Source organism: Monodelphis domestica, chromosome 4 (assembly GCF_027887165.1).
Source record: "Monodelphis domestica isolate mMonDom1 chromosome 4, mMonDom1.pri, whole genome shotgun sequence".
Lineage (NCBI taxonomy): Eukaryota > Metazoa > Chordata > Mammalia > Didelphimorphia > Didelphidae > Monodelphis > Monodelphis domestica.
Window position 1 is genome coordinate 409,051,832 of NC_077230.1, and position 14,766 is coordinate 409,066,597.

Below are 14,766 nucleotides of genomic sequence, written 5' to 3' on the forward strand. Positions count from 1 at the left end.
AGATCTCTTTGAATTACATGTGGCCATTGGCAAGCTGCTTCCACTCAATGAACTTCCCTGTTGTAAAGATTAAAATTTTGGGGAAACTGAGGCAGGTAGAAATTAGTTTCTCTCTGCAAGGTGTATCATATTTTAGAGGTTTATTAAAGGTTGAGAATTTAAGAATATACAAGTAAGAAAAGGCACATGCCAGGTGGGCCATAAGGCCCACCCAAAATTTCACTCACATCATGAGACGCATCTGTTTGCCAGAAGAGACAGGAAGTAAAGAGAGTCCGCCGTGGGTGGAGACCCTCTAAATAATGATTTTGCTCTCGGCCCAGGTGAGAACCCAGTGAGATCACAAAGCATTCTGGGGAAGTGGAGCAAGGATTTCTGGGGATTGAAGTCCTGGATTCAAGTCTATTTTTACACTCTCCATATCTATAAAATGGAACTATTAATATCTATTCATCCATTCATTCACCAAGCATGTATTAAGTGCTTTCTATGTACCAGGCAGTATACAACTGATGGGAATAAAAAGCCAAAACCAGACCCTGACCTGCACCTAAAGACCTCCAAAAGGTTACTGTGAGGACCAAATAACAAAATATTTCCAACATGCTTGGCAAGCTCTGAAGAGCCATACAAATTCCGGCTGTTATTGTTTTGTTGGGCAGTAGAATGAAGAGGTTAAAGAGGCATCAGAATGAAGAAGACCAAGGTTCCAGTCTTGTCTCTGATCCACACTAGTTTTGTGATGAGGGAAATCACAAACTCTCAGAGCAACTCTCCAAGACCAGAAGGTACAGATGGAAGGTGCCATCATCTATTGGTAGAGGAATTTCCCTTGTCTAGAAGTGCCCTATAACAACAAAATCTCAAGTCCAGCCCCAATCATGTATTATTTGATGATTATGATAGCATTTATGCAGTACTTTATAAATATTAACTCATCATATCCTCCCAAAAATCTTGGAAGATAGTTACAATTATTATACTTTTTCCCAGATTAGTAAATTAAGGCATACAAAAGTTAAGTTACTTGCCCAGGGTCACATGACTAGTAAGTCTCTGTTAAATTTAATTGTGGTTGGACTGAATATTAAATTGGTTTAAATTGGTGGTCACTAGGGATTTAATTTCTAAATTCCAAAATGAATCATTAAAGTAAATGGAACTTGTGGTAGATTATTTGCAATAGAGTCTAAGATATTAAGGAAGTAAGAAAAGGGTAGAGAGAGAGAGAGAGAGTTCTGGCTTCCTCAGTGCCAGGTAGAAATTCTAAGGCCCTAATCAGGGGAAAGAGTCTCAAGACAACAGTCCTTTCTCAGAAGTTTTATACCTCCAGAAAGGCAGGGTCACTAAGTCAGCCTTTCACTCACCAATGGTGACCATCTAAAAAGAAAGCAGTCTGAGGTCTCCTGCACAAGCTCCTCTAGGGTTGGGTTCCACAGCCAAGTCCAAGTGTCCATCTTCCAGTCTCTCCTCAAGTGTCTGTCTTCCCTCCAGCTCTGAGTGACTGATACTTCACTCCAAGCCCGTGTGATTCACTGTTACTTCAGTATTTGTTTCCTCTATTTAAAGATCTTTTTCTCTTGTGTCACCTCCCCTAAATTTCATGTCTACCAATCACAGCAGACGCTCTTCTCCAGGACTGCCCACTTATTCACATGTGGATCACAGACCTCCCACTCAATGTATGAAATGGGTGTTCACACCTTTTTGTGGTTAGTTCACCTTTTGTAGTTAGTTAACACCTTTTTGTAGTTAAATTGGGTAGATCTACTTCAAATATTAAATTACCACCTTTTGGGGATTAAAATCTAAAAATAGATTATGGATTATAATTCAATCTTCCCAATAAAAGAAGAGCTAAGTATCTTCATTGTTACAATCAGGACATAGCTAAATCCAATCTTCACATCTCTAAGATGGGATTTGAACATAGGTCTTCTTGACTCTAGGGTTAAGGGCTTGATGCCTACTGCAACATCTAGCTACCTCAAAGCCTTGAATGCTGAGCTGAGGAAAAGGCTGACATAAAGTTTAAATAATAATACTCCTTGCCCTGGTGAATTCTATCATTTCTTAATGGAAACATAGATATCTCTTATAATACTCACAATAAATGAATCAGAGAACAACAAAACTGAGTGTTCTGAGATATCCAAGAGAAGGAGGCTACAGAATGGTTAGTCATTGTCCTTTGTATTCAAAATGGGCCAAAATGGCATCACTATGTTAGAGTCATTGAATAGTATGTCCAAATGGGTCTGATCAAAACAAAACCAGCGTGGAAGGCTCTACCACAGTTCAGATACAACTGATTTGCATGATTTTGGAATAAATATGTCTAAATTTGTATATATCATTTTTCCTTTAAACTATTGAAATTCTGCTTTGCTCATAGAGCATAGAACCTTCTTTAATGTGGGCATACCATGCAGGCTGGTCCTATTCCAGAGTCTCTCACAATGAATACTAAAGTTCTTCAGAGAGACATTGAGTGTCCTTATATCACTTCTTCTGACCTCCATGTGAGGCCTCCATAAAATAGTCCCTTAGGCAAACATGTTTGGCATTCAGAAAAGGTGCCCAGCCCATCAGAGTTGTGCTTTCTGTAGTAGAGTCTGGATGCTTGGCAGTTCAGCTCAAGAAAGGACCTCAGTGTCCAGTACCTGATCTTGCCAATGATCTTCAGAATCTTCCAGAGGCGATTCCAATAACAAACTGTAATTCAGTTGCTTAACAAGGTTCTAGTGTGCCGTCCAGGTTTCAGAGGCTATTTGGCAAAGCAAAGAGGTAGCTACCTAGATGGGTAGAGGGAAGAAAAATTTGGTAAAGCTTCCCTGGAAAAGGTCTTGTATAAAGAGTGCTGGTTCTGGAAAGCAATTTAGACCCATGTGTAAAAGGCCATAAAACCATGCATACTCTTTGACCCAGGAAACCACTTCTAGGTCAATATCCCAAAGAAATGAATGATAAGGGGAAAGGACCAACTTGTACAAAAATAGTTCTAGTGCCTCTTTTTATGGTGGCAAAGAATTGGAAACTGAAGGGATGGCCATCAATTGGAGAATGACCAAACAAGTTGTTGTATATGATTATAATGGACTACTATTGTGTCATAAGAAATGAGGAATAGGAGGATCACATAAAAACCTAGAAAAATATATATTAAGGGATGCAAAGTGAAGTGAGCAGAACCAAGAGAATGCTGCACACAATAACAGAAATAATGTACAGTGATTAACTGTGAACGATTTAACCATTATCAGCAATGCATGGATCCAAGACAACTCCAAGAGAAATGATGAAAAAAGCTATCCACCACCATAGAATGAACTGATTGAGTCTGAATGCATTTTGAAGTGTACCATTTTTCATTCCATTTCCTTCATGAGTTTTTTTCCTAGTATAAGCAATATGTATCTTCTTTCACAATATGTCAAACATAGAAATACAAATTTCTTTATATTACCTGTACTACCTATATCATATTATTGCTGCCTTGGGGTGGATAGGAAGAGAGAGAGAATATGGATCATAATATGTCAGAAAATGATTCTTAAAATGGTATCTACACATAATCTGGAAAAAATATAAATTTTTTAAAGGGTGCTGGTTTGTAAGCCATGAGACTTGAGTTCAAATCCCAGGTCTGTTGTTTAGTACCTTGGACAAGGCATTAAGTCTCTCTGAGTCTTAGTTGCCTCATCTATAAAATAAGGGAAGTGGTGTTTGACTTGATGGCCTTCAAGGTCACAGTCTACCTCTAAATCTGTGAACTTTTGAAGTGGCATTTGAATTGACAGATTAAGAAAAAAAAGTTCCCATCTACTATCTAGGGAGAAAATATGCTCTCTTTTGTATGCCTTTTCTACCTTATTAAGTGTGGTTTAGTTGGAGTGCTGGGAGATCTGAGTCCCCATTCTGCCCCCAATGTATTAGCCTAGAATCATTTATCCAATTGTAGAATGGAATGATAAGATTTCCCTTGTCTCACTTTCACAGATGATGCCAGGAAAACACCTTGTAAGCCTTAAAGCACTTATGAATTATAATTGGGTTATTAAGTGATGCAGTACATAGAGCACAAGGGCTGTAATCAAGTAGACTCATCTTCTTGAGCTCAAATCTTATCTCAGATACTTCCTAGCTGTGTGACCCTGACCAAGTCACTTAACCTTGTTGGCCTCAGTTTCCTCATCTGTAAAAGGAACTAGAAAAGAAAATGGGAAAATACTCCAGTATCTTTGCCAAGAGAACTCCCAAATGTGTTCATGAAGAGTTGGACATGACTGAAGGGATGAAACAGCAACAACCTGTATAATTCTAACCCAATAAAAGTGAATAAGATATCACATTTAAAAAGGAAGCCTTTTTGAGAAATCTGTCTTCATTGCAAAAGTCTCAGACCAATCACAATAAATGCCTTCCACATTTCTTATTTCTGTGTCCTAGGAATTGACTGAGGAGTTTCAGGTTCATTACACCCTACGTGACCTCCATGCCAGGCTCATCTCCACCTGTGTGTAGGAACAGAAGTCTATTTTAGGAGCTACAAATCTCCATGTGAACAGTGCTTTCCATTCATCGCCATATAGTGCCTTTACAAAGAGATTTTCTTTCTCTCCTGAAGAGTTTTACCAGGTCATATTCCAAATAGTTATCTGTCTCTTGGCCTCGAGTCCAGAGATGTCAACCCTTGTGTGTAGGAGCAGAGAAGAACCTTTGACAAACTGCTTTTATGAACTGCCAAATTATTAGCAAAATCATTCTGGTTTCCATTGAAATAGGAGTTTTTATTTTAATTTATATTGTAATGAACGCTTGTAACAGTACTGTACCATAAACACAAACAGCACAGTCTTATAAAAATTTCATCTTTATCTATTTTGGGGAGAAATAGTCCTGTCGGCCTAATTGAAGCATCTGTCATTCTGACATTAAATAGTGCATCCTTGGACCTTTTATTATATTTCCCTGCATTTCTCATACACTGTTAAATTGAAATAACACTGCTGCCTTGGAGATAAAGAGAGATAATAGGTATTTTATAATGAGGGAAGAGGAGGATTCATCTCGAGTCAGGACTGAGAATTGCTTTATCTTTTCTCTGGGTTCCGTTGCCCTAAAGGGAGTTCTGGTGTCTCGTGTCTCTCGGTGTTCCAGTAAAAGAAGGATCAAATTAGAAGCATTTAGAATAACACTGAGAGACATGATTGCCTACCAGCCGCTTGCTCATCTACCTTTATGGGGGACATTGTCATCATGGGCAGTCCAGACTTCTGTGTATTTGTCACTGCCCTCTTCCTTCAAAGCTGGATGGATGTTCCATTCCATTGATGTTGTTTCTTCGTCTCTAATGGAGTAGATCAATACCCATCCATGTCTGCTCACCCATATCTTCTTATGAATCACCATAGGGGATGGGATCTACCATTCTAGAGGACTTTCCCCCAGTTCATTTAATATGATTAGAATAGCAATGGAGCACATAGTCTACTGTCTATTAGTTATGTCTCACTCCTGCTACACTTTCAGTCCATTTTTTTTCTTTTCACACTCCTACTTCTCTTCATTGACATTCCTTATACTACTTCTCCTTCATTTATCCAGGTAGTGTGGTAGAATGGGAAAAACACTAATCCCAAAATCAGAAGACCTGGGTTCTAAACCTACCTCTTCTTATTACCAGTATGACTTTAATTAAGTCATTTAACCTCCATAAACATCTATTTCCCCATCATTAAGATAAATTGAGTTGGATTAGCTGGTGTCTGGGGTCTCTTCAAACTAGGACTTTGATCCCATGGTTTTTTTCATGTGGTTCATCTTGTTCACACCCATCATTCATTGCTCCATTACCCTTTTAGTTACCTTAAAGGACATTTAGTTTGAATTCTTCAGATATTGGCATTCAATAATTTATAATCAAGGAGAACTATCATGCTACTGGCCATCTATCTGAGATTAACACTGCACCCAAACAATAGAATGCATCCAGGAATAAGTAGAATGAGGAAGGTGGCATCATCTTTCAGAAATTGGGAGATACTTTAAATGATCTCTAAGCTTATATCTTTGTCTTTATAAAATGCTTGACTTCCATCTTAGAAGAAATTTTGTGTATTGGTTCCAAGGCAAAAACTTGATAAGAGATAGGCAATGAAGGTTAAGTGACTTGTTCAGGGTCACACACCTAGGAAGTATCTGAGGCCAGATTTGAACCTATTACCTCTCATCTGTAGGCCTGGCTCTCAATCCACTTAGCTATCTAACTGTCCAGCTAGTCACCTCTTAGATAGAAAACTAGGGGCTTCAAGAGGCAGAGCCTTGTATAAAGGCATGATTTATAGCAAATCAAGGGTAGCAATGTTTAATCAGCCTTGCTGTTGTGTCTCAAGAAAGATACTCTGAAGTCACACTATGAAGGCCTTTAAGAGCTAAAGAGTGGCATTCTTCTTTTTAATCTAGGAGCAATGGAGAGACACTGATCCTTGTTGAACTCAAGAGTGATATGGTCAGTCATGCATTCCAGAAATTCAAATTTGGCACCTTTGTGGATACTGGATTGGAGAGGGGAGAAACTGGATGGACTGAGTGGGGATCAACTAAGTGGGTGTAAATTAAGAGATTTATTGAAATAGTTGTGAGAGTTTACAATAGGATGGTTGTGGTGTGTGTAGGGAGAAAGGGATGACTGAGAGAGATATGGAAGAGGTGAAACTTCCAGTGATGATGTATGATTGCAAGTCAACAAATACCAGTGACACAAATACAAAAGTACGAAAAACATCATGAAAAAGTTTACCTTTATTGCCACTAGGAACATAGCAATTCACTCCTATTCTCTCTAGTTAATTGAGTGTCTGCTTCCAGAAAGGTTCAACTTCAGTTCTGCTTTCCGAAGACAAAGGATTTCTCTAAAGGGGAATGGAAGGGAGGGAGGAAAGGAAACAATTTGGATCTTATCATTTCAGAAAACTTATGTGAAAAATTGTTCCTACATGTAATTGGTAAAATAAAAATCTCTTTACAAAAGAAAGAGTATTAGAGCTGGAAGGGAAAAGAAAAGGACTTCCCTACATGAAGATTCCCTTTCTCAGCAAGGTAAGTGATCAAAACAGAGCAGTCTGAGCACCTCGCTTGACCAGTAGTGGTCGAGTTTGTTTTTCTGTACTGAATAAGATCATTGCTACCTTACTGCAGCATATTCCGAAGTGATTCTCAAGCTGTGGTACACAGCCCCGTGGAGGGAAGAAGATCTGTTGCAAAGGATCTGGGGATCCAGATGGGCAGTAAATAGTGCCAAATTTGGAGTCAAAGGAACTGGCTTAAAATGCTAACTCCATCAATGTGACCTTGAACAGGTCATTTCCCCTTCTAAACCTTAGTTTCCTCTTCTATAAAAGTATTCATTTAGATGCTCCCTTTCAGTTGTAAATCTGATTCCCATTACACTAAACATTCTCATTTTTACCTTTATATAGCTCCATCCAATTATACATCATGATTCAGTATAATAAAAATAAAAACCAATACTCCTATAATATAAATAAATAATGCACCTTGCAATCTCTGCATTATGTTTTTTTTTTTTCAAACATACTGAGATGCTACTATGGCCAATAAAATATAAAGTCATGTAAGAGCTCTGTTGGGTCTATAAGAGTGGTTTTTGTCACTGTGTATCTTGTCATTATCATGGTATAGTAGATAGAGTAGACCCAAAGTCCTTGTTCAAATACTGCTTCAGACACTTGTAGATTCTTTGACCCTGGCTAAACCCACTCCGTCTTTCTGGGCCCCTGTTTCCTCATGCATAAAAGGAGTTTAGTCTACATGGCTTCTGAGTGCCCTTCCAGCTCTAGAACCATAAGCCTAAGCAAGAATGATCCTTCCCAGGGACTGAGAAGAAAATACATTTTGCATCCTCTATTTCTGCTGACTGGCTGAAAGATTTCCTCCAGAGTCAACCAAGTAGTTTATTTAGAGATTTGGGAAAGAAAGAGAGGAAAAACCAGAAAACACACAAAAGAGCCAAGTTCCCCCCAGCTGCTTTCTTTTACACTGAAATTTGTAAATAATATTCTCCAATAACAAAAGTTATGAACAAACAGCTCATGTGGAGAGGAAAAAATATCGGCAAATAAAAGAGCCCAGCAACTGGAATGTAAACCATCTTTCCTCTCAAGACTGACAAATTGTAACACTTACCTCACCCAACAAGGAGAGCAAACAATGGGGGGCTCAGGAAAGCGTGCCTGCCCCTCGGACTGGGTTGGCCATCCATTTGTCAACTGAGCCTTCCACATATAGACTCTCGGGGCACTTAATTGGCCATAAAAATGATTTGCAGGGCACTTACACTTTTTTTAATAAACAATAGAGTGGGTGGGGTGGGGGGAGAGGGAGAGAGAAAGTTCCCTGGAATCTTTGACTTCTTATCTTCCAAATTAATAAATCGAGGTCAGTAAGGAAGGGAACCTAGCATGGAAAAAGGAAAGAAATTGAGAAAGGCAAACAAAGAGGGAGAGAGACAAAGAGATAGATGCTTGGGTGTTTTGTTTTGTTTTTATAGATACTGTAGGGGAAATGATGCACTGAATTTGAAATCAATCAGATTCAAACCCAAACAATGTTGTCTCCTCCTTCTGTCATCTTGTGGGAGGGGGGAGGTTCTCAGTTCCTTCATTCATACAATGAGAATGTAGTTTCTCACTAAGGGAGATCCCAATCAATTAATCAATCAAGTATTTCTTACCTATTATATTTCATTATGCATTGTGCTGGGTTTGGGGAGTTCAAAGGCAAAGAGACAAGTTCTTCCCTTAAGGAGCTCGTATTATATTTTATTGTTTATTTTATCTACAATATCTTATTATATATATAAATAATATATTTTATATTTATATATTTTATATTTATATATATAATAAGATATTGTAGATAAAATAAACAATAAAATATAAAATAATATAATAAATAAAAAATTTAAATATAAAATAAATACATAATGATGAGAGAGTCGGAGAGGGATAATAGCTTCCAGCACTAGAAGCTCTGATCTTATCTGTCCAGAAGGTCAGAATTGCTCAATTTAGACCTCTACAAGGGATCAAAGCCTTCTGAAAATTTTGCATTTGGAATCTATTCAAAAACTGTTTCCTCCTTACCTACATTCATTCCCTCTTGTTCCAATCCAAGGCACATCTAACTATGGTATTCTCACTTTTAAAGGCATTTAAAACAATGTTTCATATTCTCTTAAACTTATGTATTTTCTTAACGTGGTCGAATCACTCTATTTTACAGATCCCAAAGTATCATTGTCAGGCACCTGAGGCAATTGAATAGGAACATTCTCTGAATTTAATACCCTGAACATCCCCCCAAAATGCTCGTGCAGTCTCTTTTTGAGGACCTCAGTGATGGGAAACTGACTACCTTCAAGACTTTGGTCAAGTCACTTAACTTCCATGGACAACAGTCCATTCCACTTTTGTATAGCTCTGATTCTTTTTTTTTTTTTAACCCTTACCTTCCATCTTGGTGTCAATACTGTGTATTGGTTCCAAGGCAGAAAGAACAGTAAGGGGTAGGCAATGAGGGTTAAGTGACACACAGCTGGGAAGTGCCTGAGGCCAAGTTTGAACCCAGGACCTCCTGTCTCTAGGCCTGGCTCTCAATCCTCTGAGCCACCCAGCTGCCCCTAACTCTGATTCTTAATAAAATTTTTCCTGATATCTAATAAGCACCTACTCCCAGCATCACCCTTCTATCAAACATTGACACTGCCTATGATTTTTCTTGATTCTGCCATTTGGTTACAATCAGAAAAGAGCTGATCACTCTTCCCCATGACCCTTTAAATATTCGAAGACCTCGTCTTATCTTTTCTAAGATCTCCTGTTCTTTCAATAAATCTCTTTATGACATTTTCTTTTTATTCCTTACCATTTGGTCAGACTATTATAGACACACTCCAGCTAGCAAATACTTATGAGAAAGGAGAAAAACTCCAGTTGAGGACAAGAGAAGATGAAAATGAAGAAAACCTCCACAGACATGGGTGAAGCAGAGAATAGTTAGTTGACATGAGTTGTGTGGGTTTTAAAATTAATATATAATAACTCAAGTATTATATTTATAAGATTTCTTAATAATAATGAAAGTAAAAGAAGAACGAGCAAAAAATAAAAGGTGCTAACCCAGCCTGCTTGTGAAAGAAGAGAGTGATCAAACTTAAATACAAATGTGACCATGAAACATGGTAGAGAGAGGAGAGGAATGCTGGGAAATACTGAAGGACTTCTGGGGGATGAAGTCCAAGGGTTCAAAATCTCCATTTATACTGTTGCCATGTGAAAGCAACCAGAAGCAGCACCATGACATCAGAAGAAGAACTTACAACCCTAAAGCATCTGAGACAAGAGTTGTCTAGACACATGCATAGCTTGGCTGTGTGCTCCTTTATGTCTGCCTCTCTAAGCACACTAGCAAGCTGGATGGATGGATGTCAAAAAGGAAGTAGAATTAACCCTTTCTACATTCAAACTTTGATCTTGAATCTGCTGAGAGAATTTTCCTGGCCCAGAAGCATCACTTTCTACAGTGAAGTAATCCCTGAAAGTCCAACAACTCTAGACAGCCCTCCTATAAACAAACAGTGCTCTTGGTTTCCCTGGCCACAGCCATGAATATATTATTCTCTAGTACCTTCTGTGGGGGCCTCCAAGGCCCCATGCAGGGCTGGAACTGGGAGGAAATGTCAGCTCCTAAATCAAAGGCATACATCACCAGCAGCCCAAATTAACACATTTTATGGGGCTGTAAATGATTTTATGATAAATAGCAAATGCAGGTCATGAATCAGGTTACACGATAGCTTTCTTCCCCTGCATCCGAGATCCCTGTTGTTTCCAATTGAGGAGCAATCCAGGGGAGAGGGAGAATGACATTTAGTTACATTAAATTGTAAACATACTTCCCTCTTTACATTTCCCCACAACGGTAAGGATAAATGCCCCTTCCAGAAGCTTACATTCACTAAGCAAGGTTATTGAGGCAATAACGAATAAACTCCATGTAGTTGTCAGCTAATTGGAAGGCTTAGGTCCCTCTCACTGACCCATGGAGATTACATGAGCAGATGAGGAGCATCAGAAGACATGTCGTCTTTAGGTTGCCAAGAAATTAAAAGGGTAAATAAAGAAGCAGAATGGAAAAACAACTTGCTTGTAGAGACCATAGACAACTGATGAGAAAGAGGAGGAGGAGGAGGAGGAGGAAGCATGAACACATGGGCAGATGTGGGAAGAGACAAGGAATGGGGGGTATGCTGTAGCCAGGACAGTGATGAAATACTCTCAAGAGGTTCTTGATGGGGGCAGCTGGGTGGCTCAGTGGATTGAGAGTCAGGCCTAAAGATGCAAATCTGGCTTCAGACACTTCCCAGCTATGTGACCCTGGGCAAGTCACTTGACCCCCATTGCCTAGACCTTACCACTCTTCTGCCTTGGAGCCAATACACAGTATTGACTCCAAGATGGAAGGTTAGGGTTTTTTTTTTTTAATAAATAAATAAATAAATTTTTAGAAAGAGGTACTTGAGAAATAAAATGGGCTGGTACACACAGCATGAGAGGACAGCTCATGGAAAATGTTGCTTAACCCCTGATACCAAGTTACAGAAAAAAAAAAGGGAAATTTTCCAGGTAATAGATTTCCAGAATCTATGCTTCTTCCATCAGCTAAGGAGACTTATTGGGCACCATGGATAGAGCAATGAGTCTCAAGTCAAGAAGACCAGAGTCAAAATCTGATGTCATAAGATTCTTTTTCTTTTCAAATAAGTTTTTGTGATTTTTTGTTCATTTCTTACAACACCAAAGTATCCCATATATCTCTCACCCTCCCACTATCAGAAAGCCATATTCTATGACATACGGTATTTTTTGGAGAGGGGAAAAAAGTCAGCATATCTGATCAATACATCAAAAAAAAAGTCTGAAAGTGTATGTAATGTGTAATATCTGTGGATCTCCCACTTTCATGAAGGGGTGGACTGGAAGTGTCTTCTCATATCTAGTCATTCATGTCCCACTTCATCTTCATAGCTTTATTATATTTACTTTGGGGTTTGGGGCATGTAATTATTCTTTACATTTAGATTGCTGTAATTACTATTTATATTGTATTCTTGGCTCTGTTTACCTTACTCTGTGACAGTTCATATGAATCTTTCCATGTTCTCTATATTCATCACACAAACCATTTATCATAATGTAGTAATATTCCATTTCATTTATATTCCACAATTTATTGAGTCATTCCCCAACTGATGGGAATACATTTTGCTTCCAGTTCTTAGCTATCACAAAAAGTTTGCCATAAATATTTTGGAGTACATTTCAACTTTTATTCTCATCAATGGCTTCCTTGGGGTTTTAGCTCAGTAAAGGATTCTCTGGTTCATAGGGTATAGACATTTTTGACCACTTTATTCCCATAATTCCAAGTTACTTTACAAAATTGTTGTATCATTTCACAACTCCACCAACAATGTATTTTTAGCATATCTTTCCAGAATTCCTCCAACATTGAGTGTTGCCATTTTTGTCAACTTTTCCTATTTGCAGATTTGAGATGAAATCTTTGGATTACTTTGATTTGCTTTTCTCTTATTATTAGTTATCTAGAGCATGTTTATGTGGTTGTGGATATATTTAAGTTCTTTGAAAACTGTTCAGATCCTTTAATCATTCATATATTGGGGAATGACTATTAGTTATCTATTATTATCCCCATTTTGAACAAACAAATTAGATAAAAACCATCAAACATTAGCTGTATGACCCTGAGCAAGTAACTTAACCTCTTCCTCAGTTTCTATATCCATTAAATGGGATAATAAAAGCATCAAGCCTGAAAAAGAAATATAACATAGTCCCTAGCACATAGTAGATCCTTAATGAATATTTGTTTCCTGACTTCCTGTCAAGTTCAGGTGTGGTCTCAAAGGTACAAGACTTCAGACATCTGCCATCCTAGAGTGGGAAGGAGAGTTTCTGAGCAATGTGACTCTTGGAGAAAGAAGGTTATCCATGTCAATAATGACTGAAACCTTAGCATAGAGGAGTACAAAGTCTATACTTTGCTACTCTCCTATTATATTACTATGAGTCATTCATTTAGTGAAGGTCTGGTGGAATGTTAGTTACCTATTCAAGAACCTCCAAATATGTTTTCTTCTACAGAGAATACAAAGCAGAAAATGACACTTTAAATCTGGGAGGGACTAGTCAAGACCCCATGGGAAAAGACTACCACTAGAACTTTAGTTTGTGGCCACACTCTCAAACTCAAGATCAGTTTCCTTATGAGAAAATTATGGGCTAATGTTAATGGCTTATATTATTCCTGCATATATTTATATGTGACTGTGAATAACAGTCTCCTGCATTTCTTAGGAGTGAAAGATAAGCTACCCTACATTTAATATGCATTTGTTACTTTAAGTGCTTGTATAGGGGTTAAGGATCTTGTTGCAAAATTAGAAAACATCAGAGATGGGGAGATCTCACTATTATATGTAACTCGTTGTTACAAAGATTCTTTTTGTTTGTTTGTTTTTTTCTCACATGAAGTCTAAAACTTCTTTGTAAAATTCACTTGTTACTCCAGATAATTGTTTCTGGGACCAAACACAATAGCCATCAAACACCTGAAGTCAAGAATCTGGTGTTACCTCTTAGACACTTGGTCCTCCCTCCTCCTCTGGTTAAACATCCATATTTTTTCTATTAATCATATGAAATGGACTTAAGACCCTTTTGCATCCTGACTTCCTCTTCTAGATGTTCTCCAGTTTATCAATAAGCTTCTGAAACTGAACACATTAGTTCGGTTATGGTGTGGCAGAGCAGGGTAAAGAAGGATGATCATTTCCTTCCTTCCTCCTGGAGGTTGTGCCTCTCTAAATGAAACTCAAATTCATATCAGGTTTAGGGTTTTTTTTTTTTGCTTTTATATCACACACATCATTTCTGCATCTTTAAAATCCTAGACAGAATCTGTGTTCAGAGATTTCCCAAAGTAACCTCTGGGTGGATCCATGATAAGCCAAAGAAAAGAAAGGGATTTTTTTTTTTAAGATCTCAGGTCAAACCCAAATCGTGAAAGTCAAGATCAGAGGCTTTGGAGTAGGTTACAGAAGCAAGGGTAAGAATTTCAACAAGTCACTTCCTTTAACAAACTGCTTGATTTCCATACAAGCCAGAAAGACTTCTGTGAACTGATGCAGAGAGAAATGAGCAGACCCAGGAGAAGGTTGTACACAGAAACTGAAACATTGTGGGACAATCATACATAATTGGCTTTGCTACTAGCAGCAATCCCAAAGGATTTATAAGGAAGAATGCTCTCCACCTCTAGAGAAGGAACTGTGGGAATAGAAATGCAGAAGAAAAATATTTGATTTATCATTTGTTTACATGGGTATAGAATGTGGAGTATGAGTTTTTTAAAGATGACTCTATTACAAAAATGAATAATATAGAAATGGGTATTGAGTGATAATACATGTAAAACCCAATAGAATTGTTGTCAACTCTTGGAGGGACGAGGAAGGAAGGGAGGGAAAGAACATGAATCATGTGATCCCAGAAAAATACTTCAATAAAAAAATTGGTTTAACTAAAAAAAAGTCACTTCATTTAAAATGAGTAGAAATAAATGCCCCCCCCCAAAAAAATTTAGTTAAAGAACAAAAAC